Source organism: Lithobates pipiens, unplaced genomic scaffold (assembly GCF_037356315.1).
Source record: "Lithobates pipiens isolate NorthernLeopardFrog02 unplaced genomic scaffold, aLitPip1_a1.2 Scaffold_27, whole genome shotgun sequence".
NCBI lineage: Eukaryota > Metazoa > Chordata > Amphibia > Anura > Ranidae > Lithobates > Lithobates pipiens.
The window spans coordinates 12,778,539-12,791,713 of NW_027507788.1; the positions used below are offsets into that span (position 1 = coordinate 12,778,539).

Genomic DNA, 13,175 nt, shown 5'->3' on the forward strand with positions numbered 1-13,175 from the left:
TACCGCTGAAGGACTGCTGCAGTATAGGGCAGCGGTCAGCAGTGGTGCACGTCAACCCTATCTATTGTGGACCGATAGCGGTCCTTACAGAACAGCAGACTGTACCGCACTCAAGCCTATGTACCGTAGCACCCTATACCAAGTTACCAGTCCTTATAAGAACTTTTGTGGAACAAGCAGGTTGTGTGTTAGTGATTAGCAGACTGTACGTCAGTCCCTATACCAATGAAGGACTGCTGCAGTATAGGGCAGCGGTCAGCAGTAGTGCACGGCAACCCTATGTATTGTGGACCGATAGCGGTCCTTACAGAACAGCAGACTGTAACGCACTCAGGCCTATGTACCGTAGCACCCTATACCAAGTTACCAGTCCTTATAAGAACTTTTGTGGACCAAGCAGGTTGTGTGTTAGTGATTAGCAGACTGTACGTCAGTCCCTATACCAATGAAGGACTGCTGCAGTATAGGGCAGCGGTCAGCAGTAGTGCACGGCAACCCTATGTATTGTGGACCGATAGCGGTCCTTACAGAACAGCAGACTGTACTGCACTCAGGCCTATGTACCGTAGCACCCTATACCAAGTTACCAGTCCTTATAAAAACTTTTGTGGACCAAGCAGGTTGTGTGTTAGTGTTTAGCAGACTGTGCGTCAGTCCCTATACCGCTGAAGGACTGCTGCAGTATAGGGCAGCGGTCAGCAGTAGTGCACGGCAACCCTATGTATTGTGGACCGATAGCGGTCCTTACAGAACAGCAGACTGTAACGCACTCAGGCCTATGTACCGTAGCACCCTATACCAAGTTACCAGTCCTTATAAGAACTTTTGTGGACCAAGCAGGTTGTGTGTTAGTGATTAGCAGACTGTACGTCAGTCCCTATACCAATGAAGGACTGCTGCAGTATAGGGCAGCGGTCAGCAGTAGTGCACGGCAACCCTATGTATTGTGGACCGATAGCGGTCCTTACAGAACAGCAGACTGTACTGCACTCAGGCCTATGTACCGTAGCACCCTATACCAAGTTACCAGTCCTTATAAGAACTTTTGTGGACCAAGCAGGTTGTGTGTTAGTGATTAGCAGACTGTACGTCAGTCCCTATACCAATGAAGGACTGCTGCAGTATAGGGCAGCGGTCAGCAGTAGTGCACGGCAACCCTATGTATTGTGGACCGATAGCGGTCCTTACAGAACAGCAGACTGTACTGCACTCAGGCCTATGTACCGTAGCACCCTATACCAAGTTACCAGTCCTTATAAGAACTTTTGTGGACCAAGCAGGTTGTGTATTAGTGTTTAGCAGACTGTGCGTCAGTCCCTATACCGCTGAAGGACTGCTGCAGTATAGGGCAGCGGTCAGCAGTAGTGCACGGCAACCCTATGTATTGTGGACCGATAGCGGTCCTTACAGAACAGCAGACTGTACCGCACCCAAGCCTATGTACCGTAGCACCCTAGACAGACCAAGTTACCAGTCCTGATAAAGAGCTTTGTGGAACAAGTGAGTTGTGAATGATTAGCAGACTGCAGCAGAAGGGCAGCAGTCAAGTATAATATTCTTTCTATATTTGGAAGAAAGAATATTATACGTGTACAAGCCTATTACCGTACCACTGATACCAGTCCTGAAAAGAACCTTTGTGGAACTAATAGTAACAGCAAGTCTTTAAAATTATCCTCACTGCCTGACACACTGCTTCCTGCCTGTCCCTATACAAATTGGCAAAAAAGAGTAGGCTGGAACGATTAGCTGGAACAGCTCTTTTGTGGACCTGATAGTAACAGCTAATGATGATGATGATGATGATGATGAAGAAAGACTAATCTGGCTGAGCTGTCCCTAAAATAGCAGCATACAGCGCTCTGTCCCTTTATCTAAACTGACAAAAGAAACTCAGGCTGCTGACCTAACACCTATACCAGTCCTGAAAAGAACTTTTGTGTACCAAATAGCTAGCGTTTTCTCTGTCCCTACTCCACACAGGATCCTTTCCCTACAGTGACAGAAGAAAGAATGTAAAATGGCCACCGGATCGGGTGTATTTATAGGTTAGGGGGAATGTCCAAGTGTCCATGAGCTGTCATGTCTCAATTGGTTGTCCTGTAACACATGATAAACGTGTCACGAAAGGTTAAAGTTCTTGTATACATTAAACACGTAAGTCCGCCGGGGCGAACGACGGAAAAAGGCGTTCGAACCCGCGGACGGCGAAAGTCGGAAATTCGCCGCGAAACGACCGCCGGGCGAACCGTTCGGCCATCACTACCAATGATGGGGCACTTTTCGTTACAGGAACACCAATGATGGGGCACTTTTCGTTACAGGAACACCAATGATGGGGCACTATTCCTTAAAGGAACACCAGTGATGGGGCACTATTCCCCCCTCCCCGGAAGACCAATGGGGCACTATTCCCCCAGTCTAAGGGGCAACAATGGGGCACTATCCTCCCCCAGCAACACCAATGGTCACTATTCTCCCCCCCAGGAAAACCAATGATGGAGCACTAAAACCTCCCCTGCAGAAATACTTATGATCAAGTCAAGGGGCACTTGTCATCACAATGTTTGTACTACTACTAGTATTTTTGTATACAGCTGTAGCGCTTCTACCTTATATCACGGGTGCTTCTCGCCTCTCTTTCTTCCCTTGAGGCAGCAGCTGAGGGGGGAAGCTGATGTCAGTGAGGAGGAGAGAGGCGGAGGTGCCTGGTCACATGAGTGCCGTTGTATTCTCATGAGAATATGGCGGTGCCGCCGTCTTGTACACAGCAACAGGATTCACTGGGATGGAGGAAGGTGATGGTAGGCCAACTAATTGATAATGAATATCATTGACAGCAATTTCCATTATCATCGATTTGATCGATTAATCATTGCAGCCCTATATTTAATCACCACTGAATTGTTTATTTTTTTTGCCAAGACCCCTTTCACGCTGAGGCAGTTTTCAGGCGTTTTAGCGCTAGAAATAGTGCCTGTAAAGTGACTGAAAACTGCCTCCCCTGCCACCCGAGTGTGAAAGCCCTGAGTGCTTTACAATGGAGTGGTGCACTTGTGGGATGGGAAAAAAGGCCCGCAATCAGCATCTTAGGGGTGGTTTGGGAGCACTGTATACAGCGCTCCCAAAATGCCCTGCCAATTAAAGTGAATGGACAGGGCAGTCTTTAATATAGATTGGACCCTGAGCAAAATTTTTCTTGGGGCCCCCCCATGCAATTTCCCTCTCCACCTACCCTGAGACATACAATAAATAGCAGCTTGACTTAAAATCAGTTTTCCGTATCAAATCAGGCAGCAATTGCGACTGGTTGCCAGCAGTTACAGCATATCATTACTGCTTACTGACTAGTTGCTAGAGGTTACAGCAAACATTACGGCTCACTGATTAGTTGCTAGAGGTTACAGCACATCACCTCCTCACAGCAGGGGAGCATGATATACATAGGAATGCCGCCTCTATTTACATATCAATGCCGCCAGCCGCAGCTATTTACTCAGTATTGTCACCGCTAATTACATATGAATGCCAGTTATTTACATGTAAACACAGGGTCTGCTGGTGAGTTATCTGCACACAGCAATAGGGCAGAGCTGGGCAGCATTAGTATCATCACTTCACACTGAGATATTGGGACACAGCACAGGAATAAAACTTCAAGGGACAATGGAATTGAAGCCTGGATAGTTGGCAAGTATGAGGCAGCTGTTTTGGGCCCCACAACAATGACAGGGCCCAGGGCAGCTGCCCCTTTTGCCCTGCCTTAAAGACGGCCCTGTGAATGGACAGCACCTGCAAAGCGTTTTCAAAAGCGGCGCAACACGGGCGCCTTTAACCCCTTCTTTGGGAATAAAAGTGCCCCGCTATTGGCCAAAAAGCGCGGCTTAAAATACAGTAGAGAGCTGCTAGAACTAGCAGCGCTTTACAGCTAATGCTTGGGCGGCCCCAGTGTGAAGCTGGCATTAAAGTGGTTGTAAACCCTTACAACACACTTTGCTACAGGCAGGGCTTTCCTATAGCTACCCTGGATATCTCCTAAACCTGAACAGTTTAGAGGAGATATCCCCTGTATTTGCCAATGTCAGTAGGGATGGCCTTGGGTGTGTTCAAAATTCCACTTGCCCGATCCCACTAGGAAGCCAAACTGCACACGGCTAATCACAGGTCGTGAGACATTTCCCGATTTGTGCAGCTGCGAACCTGGAAATATCTCACTGCCTGTGATAAGCTGTGTGCAGTGTGGAGCATTGGCGGGATTGGGCACGTGGGGATTTCGAACACGCCCATCTCTAGAAATAAGGATGACAGGTCCTCTTTATGGGGAGTCACAAAGACCCCAAATCTCTTCTTTACCTTTAAAAGCTAAAAAACAAAAAAAATGTAATTTTAGCTTGGAGTGGAAGTGATGTCATGAATTTGCTCCGGCCCTACAAGGTCATACAGTTGATCAAAGAGTATTAACTCTTTGATCGATTATGGGAACAGCTGACCACACCATTGGATCATCTTAGGTAAACAGGCGGAAATAGTAAGCCCGAGAAATACAGCCTCACGACGTGCTCGGACTGGTTTCATGAGAAATAGGGATGAGCCGAACACCCCCTGGTTTGGTTCGCACCAGAACCTGTGAACGGACCGAAAATTTGCGCGAACTTTAGAACCCCATTAAAGTCTATGGGACTCCAACATTCAAAATCAAAAGTGCTAATTTTAAAGGCTAATATGCAAGTTATTGTATTAAAAAAGGGTTTGGGGACCTGGGTCCTGCCCAAGGGGACATGTATCAATGCAAAAAAAAGTTTTAAAAATTGAAGTTTTTTTGGGAGCAGTGATTTTAATGACGCTTAAAGTGAAAAAAATGGTGAAATATTCCTTTAAATATCATGCCTGGGGGGTGTCTATAGTATGCCTGTAAAGTGGCGCATGTTTCCTGTGTTTAGAACAGTCCCTGCACAAAATGACATTTCTAACGGAAAGAAAGTAATTTAAAAATGCTTGTGATTTTAATGTAATATCTGGTCCCGGCAATACAGATGAAAATCATTGAGAAAAATGGCATGGGTAGTCCCCCTTGCCCATTACCAGCCCCTTTGGGTCTTGTATGGATATTAAGGGGAACCCCGTACCCCCCCCCAAAAAGGAAAGGCATGGGGCCCCCAGGCCCTATATACTCAGAACAATAGTATACAGGCGGTGCAAACAAGACAGGGACTGTGTAGGTTTGTTTTGTTAAGTAGAATCTGTTTGTAATTTTGAACTGGTACATTTTTAAAGTGTAGCTCCAGTCAAAATCTATTTTTAAGCTTTTTGGAGAACATAGGGAAGGGTTATCACCCCTGTATAATTTTTTTTCATCTCACTTCCTGTTGTCTCCTTCCATTGGCAAGTAGGAGATGTTTGCAAGTTTGATGTTTGAAAGTAGGGGCCTGCCCTATATGCTCTGCAGAAATTTGGGCCTAAGGTGTTACCCCAACATTGTAAGCCCTCAAAGTGACTCTTGGTGGGCGCGGGAACACCCTGCTGTGAACTATTATATCAAGAATTGTAATTACATGCCATTGTTGAACAGTGGTAGAAAAATTGGGCGTTTGGTGGTTGTGGTGCTGGTGCCACAACACTGTAAGTCCTCACAGTTATTCTTGGTGGGTGCTGAAACGGGCCTTGTGTGAAATATTATATCAAGAATTGTAATTACATGCACTTGTTAAACAGGGGCTGAAAAATTGGGCCTTAGGCACTGGTGCCACAACACTGCAACACCTCACAGAAACTCTAGTTGGAGAGCAGGAATGAGCCCTGCTGCAAAATATTGCATCAAAAATTGTAATTACATGCCTCTGTTAAACAGGGGCTGAAAAATTGGGCCTTAGCCACTGGTGGCGGTGCCCAGAACCAAAAATGTTCTTCCAAGCTATCAGCAGGATCATTGAGGAGGAAGAGGATAGTCAGTCAGCATAACAGGATAGTCACTCAGCATCAGTATAGGCAGTCTTGAAGGGATGTGACATTTCAAAAAAAAAATATTCAGTTACATCAGCTTCAGGTGCTTGGTAGCTGGTGGTGATCCAAGATTAATCTTTATGAAGGTCAGGTGCACCCTGTGATCAGTTACAAAGCCTCCAGCAGCACTGAATGTGCGTTCAAAAAGAACGCTGGATGCAGGACAGGCCAGTAGCTCAATTGCATACTCCAAGTCTGACCTTGCCCCTAGGTATTCCTGCACCATATAAATCAGACGCTGGTGATGGTTGCTGGAACCAATCATACCTTGGGGCTGCGGACTAAAAAATTGTCTGAATGCATCGGTCAGACGGCCACCTTCTCCACCGCTCCTTCTGTGACTGACCAAAGCCTCAGCAACACGTTGTCCAGGAGTTTGTAACCTCCCAGTCTCTGGGAACGCATTGCACAGACCTTTCTGCATGGCCTCCTGGAGATGTCCCATCCTCTGCGACGGCAAGATAAGGTTTGCAACCTTACCCTTGTACCGTGGATCAAGATTACCAGCCAGTAATGACCCCTCTCCTTGATCTGTTGAATACGATGGATTCTTCTGCAGGCTTTGCAGGATCAGGGAGGCCATGCAGCGTAGGTTAGCTGAGGCATTCGGTCCGGAGTCCTCTGGGTCACTAAGGACAATATGATCCGCAGCCACCTCCTCCCAGCCATGTACAAGTCCACGGGTTTCTTGGGACTCTAAATCATCCCTAAAATCTGCCTCCTCCTCCTCCTCCTCCGTTCTACCTCAAGTGCCCTGTCCATTATTCCATGCAACTTGTGCTCAAACAGGTGAACATAGAGGAGGTGGGTGCCATTGTCGCAAACCACCATTCCGTGTCACCAGTCAGTGACCTCATCATCCCCTCCCTCCTCATCTGTGGAGTAAACCTGGCAGTATGCTGCAGCTGGTGGAACATGACTGCCAGATTGCTGTCCTTGGGCATCCCCTCTCTCTGGGCTCACACTACTGCCTTCCTCTAGCTGGGTATCATCATCAGAGCCTTCAAAACGCAGGGCATCCTCCTGGAGCATGTACCCAACACTGTGCTCAAACAGTTTGGGGGACTCCTCAGGAGGACATGGTGGGTCTAGGGAAGGAGTGACTGATGCCATTGAGACGAGGGAAGAGGCCGTGTTTGTAGCTGCTTTGCCAGTACCCTGAGTCTGGGTGAGAGAGGATGAGGAGGGCTTGGTCATCCACTCTACCAAGTCTTCGACATGTTGTGGCTCAACACATCTAGCTGCCGAAAATAAGGACAAGCGTATCCCATGGCCACATGCTGATGATGATGCACCGCGTCCACGACCAGCACTGTTGTCTCTAGACAAAGAGCCTGCTTGCCCTCTTTTATTGGCCTTTCAGACATACTAATGGCCTGCAGGGAGATGAAAACACCAGCAATTGGGGTAGCTTTAGGTGCACACTGAGCAGATGACACAGTACATCAACTGTAATTACTGCAGCTGCCTGTGGTATAGGACAAGAACAACACCAGCAATTGAAGTAGCTTCAGGTTTACACTGTGCAGGGGGCACAATACACTGACTGTAACTGCGGCAGCTGCCTGTGGTATAGGACTAGAACAACACGAGCAATTGGGGTAGCTTCAGGAGTACACTGTGCAGGTGGCACAATACACTGACTGTAACTGTGGCAGCTGCCTGTGGTATAGGACTAGAACAACACAAGCAATTGTGGTAGCTTCGGGTGTACACTGTGCAGCTGGCACAATACACCGACTGTAACTGCTGCAGCTGCCTGTGGTATAGGACCAGAACAACACCAGTAATTGGGGTAGCTTTTAGTGTACACTGTGCAGGGGGCACAATATACCGACTGTAATTGCACTAGGTTCAAAGGAAATGAAGACGCTGTCTCTGCCTATTTGTCTCTATGAGCCGCCCGCAACACACGCAGTTGGCCTTATATAATGTTGGGTGTGTACTAAACCCCCTGAGCCATAATTGGCCACAGGCATCCTGCCTGTGGCCAATTATGGCTCTCCTTGCCGACGGCACTGTGATTGGCCAAGCAGGCGGGTTATAGTGCATGCTTGGCCAATTATCAGCCAGCAATGCACTGCGATGCTGCAGTGCATTATGGGCCTTGTTAGGCCAGGAACATAATAGAACCTCTGTCGATACAATCTAGTAGTTTGAATATAGCCTCCTGGAATATCAGGGGGCTTGGGAACCCAGTTAAGAAAATGGCTGTCTTCTCAATTATGGAGAAAAACCGAGCGGATTTGTTATGTCTACAGGAGACACATTTAACAAAAGACACTATGGGGGATGCTACAGCAAGCAATTCCGGTTCTAATACCACTCGGTTTACTCCTCATATGCAAGGGGGGTGGGCATAATGGTTAGAACCGGGATGCGCTTTTCTCCTCAGAAAGTTATAATAGACACGGAGGGACGTTATGTGTTTCTACACTGCCAAATAGAAAATAAGCCCTATATTCTGGTAAACATTTATATACCATCACCCTTTAAAATGGAGGTATTATTTAGGTTCCTGGAAGATAAAGAGGGTATACCAGTTTTTGCGACGGGTGATTTTAATGAAGTCCTCAACAGGGGAAAATATAGGTCTCTGCCTGGGGCTCAATCAGATAAGGCTCCGGAGAGCCGTTTGGCCCAATTTATGGAACAAATAGATATGTGTGATATTTGGAGAATCCGGAACCCAACCTCGCAGCAGTACTCATGCTTCTCCAGCTCATACAAAACAGGCCCTAGGGATAGTAAAAGACATAGTCTATGCCCCAAGGGGAGTGTCGGACCACTCACCTTTAATATTAACGGTCCAAGTTGAGGACAAAAATTTGCAAAGAGAATGGAAAATAAGTCCATTTTGGTTAGAGTTGATGGAGGGACCAACCGAGGTAAATGCAAAATTAAAAGAGTTTGTAGCTTTAAATGAGGGGACAGCACCAATAGGGGTGGTATGGGACACCCTAAAGGCATTCCTCAGAGGGTTAATAATACAGCAGGTGGCAGGGATTAAGAGAAACTGTAGGAAATAGGAAGAGAGTATTAGAGGGAAGTGGTGTGGTGAAGGCTGAAAAACAATATTTGGAAGACCCAACCCCTGAAAAACAAGAGAGATGGCTCATGCCGCGTACACACGAGCAGACTGTATGACGTACTTAGTCTGGCGGAAAAGTACGCCAGACTGTCCGCCAGACTTTCCGAACGGGCTACTTGCCCACACACACCACTTTTTGAGCGGACTAATACGGCGTACTAAGTCTGCCATACTATCTGCCCTACTTTTGAAATGAACGGACTCGCCCACACACGCGGAGGAAAGTCCGCTAATTTCGAGCGGGTCTCCAGGTAGGCGGGGCCCGCGAAGGAGACGTCGCTGGCCCCGCCGCCTGGTATGGACTTAAAGGGGACCCCCAACGCCGAAAAAAAATGGCGTGGGGGTCCCCCCCAAGTCCACAACAGACCCTTGTCCGAGCATGCTACCTGGCCGGCCAGGAAAGGGGGGCGAGCGAGCGCCCCCCTCCTGAGCCGTACCAGGCCGTGTGCCCTCAACATGGGGGGGTGCCTTGGGGAAGGGGGGGCCGCGCGGCCCCCCCACCCCAAAGCACCTTGTCCCCATGTTGATGAGGACAAGGGCCTCTTCCCGACAACCCTGGCCGTTGGTTGTCGGGGTCTGCGGGCGGGGGGCTTATCGGAATCCGGGAGCCCCCTTTAATAAGGGGGCCCCCGGATACCGGCCCCCCACCCTATGTGAATGAGTATGGGGTACAATGTACCCCTACCCATTCACCTGTAAAATAAAAGTACAAAAAAAAACACAACACACGAGATAAAATACTTTATTGCACAGCTCCGGGGGTCTTCTCGCCGGACTCCTCCGCTATCTTCTTGTAGCTCTTTTGCTAGCGGAGGAGTCCGGCTTTCTTCCTCGCCGCCGGCCTCTTCTCCCGACTTCGGGGGTCTTGTCCCCCTCTTCGGTTCTTCTGCCGGGCCACCGCGCCTTCTTATAGCTCTTTTACAGGCGGTGGCCCGGTCTTCTGTCGCCGCCGCCGCCTTCCGTTCTTCTTCTTCTTCTTCTTCTTCTTCTCCAGGAGATGTTGCCTCGACGATCTCTCCGGCCGGAATGCCAGGGACGCACTGCGCAGCCACTTATATAGGGACAAGGGGCGGTGTTACATGGCTTTATGTCACATGAGTTGGTGTCACATGGTGACCCCGCCCCCTTACGATGTCATAGTCCCCATGTGACATCAACCCATGTGACCAACCCATGTGACATAAATCCATGTGACACCGCCCCTTGTCCCTATATAAGTGGCCGCCAGTGCGTCCCTGGCATTCCGGCCGGAGAGATCGTCGAGGCAACATCTCCTGGAGAAGAAGAAGAAGAACGGAAGGCGGCGGCGGCGACAGAAGACCGGGCCACTGCCTGTAAAAGAGCTATAAGTATGGCGCATGCTCAGAAAGGATTTACACGGCCGAAGGTTGCATTGCAGTGTATAGGACGTCGTTTTTCTAGTCCCGTCGTACGTGCTGTAGACGTCATCGCGCACGCTTTCAGCGGACTGTCTGCTCATCGTGTGTGGTCAAGTCCGCTCATGCGAATTTTGAGCGGACTGTCTGTCGGATTGTCTGACGAACTAAGTTGGGCAGACAGTCCGCCCGTGTGTACGCGGCCTAAGTCCGCCGGATAGTCTGATCCGTGTGTATGCGGCATAACAATAAGCAGGTGATTATATTGTTACTGCAATGAAGTTAAAAAGTCCTTCTGCAGCCTGTACTGAGATAATATGGATGATGCTTACTCATTACTTAGCGTGCATGAAGTGGACCTGTCATCAGATATATATTTTCATGTGAAGCACATGCATGCTCAGTGCTGTGTCCGTGCAACACTTATGGGTCTTTATTACCTCTCACAGAAATCAGAGCGCTCCCTCTGACAATGCTTTCTTCTGCCTTTCTCTCCAGAAGGCCGGCACAATCTTTGTTCAGGTGTCATCCAGGGTCACCATTTCCTTCCTGGGCTGAGATGCCGACTCAGAGATGACACAATCATGTAAATCCTGGCGCCTGTGCAGTTCTTGGCTGTGTTCATAAATGCCTGCCTGCTGCAGCTTCTCAATTTGTGACTTTCTGTGAAGTTAAAATGTACAGTCTAAGTGATCACTAGGGAGGGGGTGCCTATTACTGTGTATATATATATATATATATATATATATATATATATATATATATACAGTATCTCACAAAAGTGAGTACACCCCTCACATTTTTGTAAATATTTTCTTCTATCTTTTCATGTGACAACACTGAAGAAATTACACTTTGCTACAATGTAAAGTAGTGAGTGTACAGCTTGTATAACAGTGTAAATTTGCCGTCCCCTCAAAATAACTCAACACACAGCCATTAATGTCTAAACCACTGGCAACAAAAGTCAGTACACCCCTAAGTGAAAATGTCCAACTTGGGCCCAATTAGCCATTTTCCCTCCCCGGTGTCATGTGACTCATTAGTGTTGCAAGATCTCAGGTGTGAATGGGGAGCAGGCGTGTTAAATTTAATGTTATTGCTCTCACTCTCTCATACTGGTCACTGTAAGTTCAAAATGGCACCTCATAGCAATGAAATCTCTGAGGATCTGAAAAAAAGAACTGTTGCTCTACATAAAGATGGCCTAGGCTATACGAAGATTGCCAAGACCCTGAAACTGAGCTGCAGCACAGTGGCCAAGACCACACAGCGGTTTAACGGAACAGGTTCCACTCAGAACAGGCCTCGCCATGGACGACCAAAGAAGTTGAGGTCACGTGCTCAGCGTCATATCCAGAGGTTGTCTTTGGGAAATAGACGTATGAGTGCTGCCAGCATTGCTGCATAGGTTGTAGGGGTGGGGGGGTCAGCCTGTCAGTGCTCAGACCATACGCCGCACACTGCATTAAATTGGTTGGCATGGCTGTCGTCCCAGAATGAAGCCTCTTCTAAAGATGTTGCACAAGAAAGACCACAAACAGTTTGCTGAAGACAAGCAGACTAAGGACATGGATTACTGGAACCATGTCCTGTGGTCTGATGAGACCGAGATAAACGTATTTGGCATCAGATGGTGACAAGTGTGTGTGGGGGCAACCAGGTGAGGAGGACAAAGACAAGTGTCTTGTCTACAGTCAAGCATGGTGGTGGGAGTGTCATGGTCTGGGGCTGCATGAGTGCTGCCGGCACTGGGGAGCTACAGATCATTGAGGGAACCATGAATGCCAACATGTACTGTGACATACTGAAGCAGAGCATGATCCCCTCCCTTCAGAGACTGGGCCGCAGGGTAGTATTCCAACATGATAACCACCCCAAACACACCTCCAAGATGACCACTGCCTTGCTAAAGAAGCTGACTGTAAAGGTGATGGACTGGCTAAGCATGTCTCCAGACCTAAACCCTATTGAGCATCTGTGGGGCATCCTCAAACAGAAGGTGGAGGTGCACAAGGTCTCCAACATCCACCAGCTCTGTGATGTCATCATGGAGGAGGGGAAGAGGACTCCAGTGGTGACCTGTGAAGCTCTGGTGACCTCCATGCCCAAGAGGGTTAAGGCAGTGCTGGAAAATAATGGAGGCCACACAAAATATTGACACTTTGGGCCCAATCTGGACATTTTCACTTAGGGGTGTACTCACTTTTGTTGCCAGCGGTTTAGACATTAATGGCTGTGTGTTGAGTTATTTTGAGGGGACAGGAAATTTACACTGTTATACAAGCTGTACACTCACTACTTTACATTGTAGACAAGTGTCATTTCTTCAGTGTTGTCACATGAAAAGATGTGAGGGGTGTACTCACTTTCTGGGGCGGACTGACCATTCAGCCACTTGGGCACTGCCCAAGGGCCCGGGCCACTAGGGGGGCCCCATCAGGGTTGCCAGCCTCAGTAAAACCAGGGACAGTATGTAAAAATCTGTGTTTTATTTACATCTGTCTCTGAAATGTCCTTTTGGTCTAAAAATCCCAAGATTATAGCTGCCCTACCTCTCCAGTACCTTCTCAGCCAATAGAAACATGTCTGTGTATACTTTGTGATTGTATACTGTGTGGCCTCATAATCTCTGATTGCCTGGGGGCCCCATAATTTCCTATTGCCCGGGGGCCCCATGAGTTGTCAGTCCACCCCTGCTCACTTGT

At 48.2% G+C, this 13,175-nt stretch overlaps 1 long non-coding RNA gene across 9 annotated transcripts in view; it reads left to right on the forward strand.

Annotated features, from left to right (window-relative positions):
• The window catches only part of LOC143933537 (uncharacterized), a 483,729-nt gene that overhangs the window by 253,858 nt on the left and 216,696 nt on the right, over nucleotides 1–13,175 (forward strand). The window lies entirely within an intron of this gene.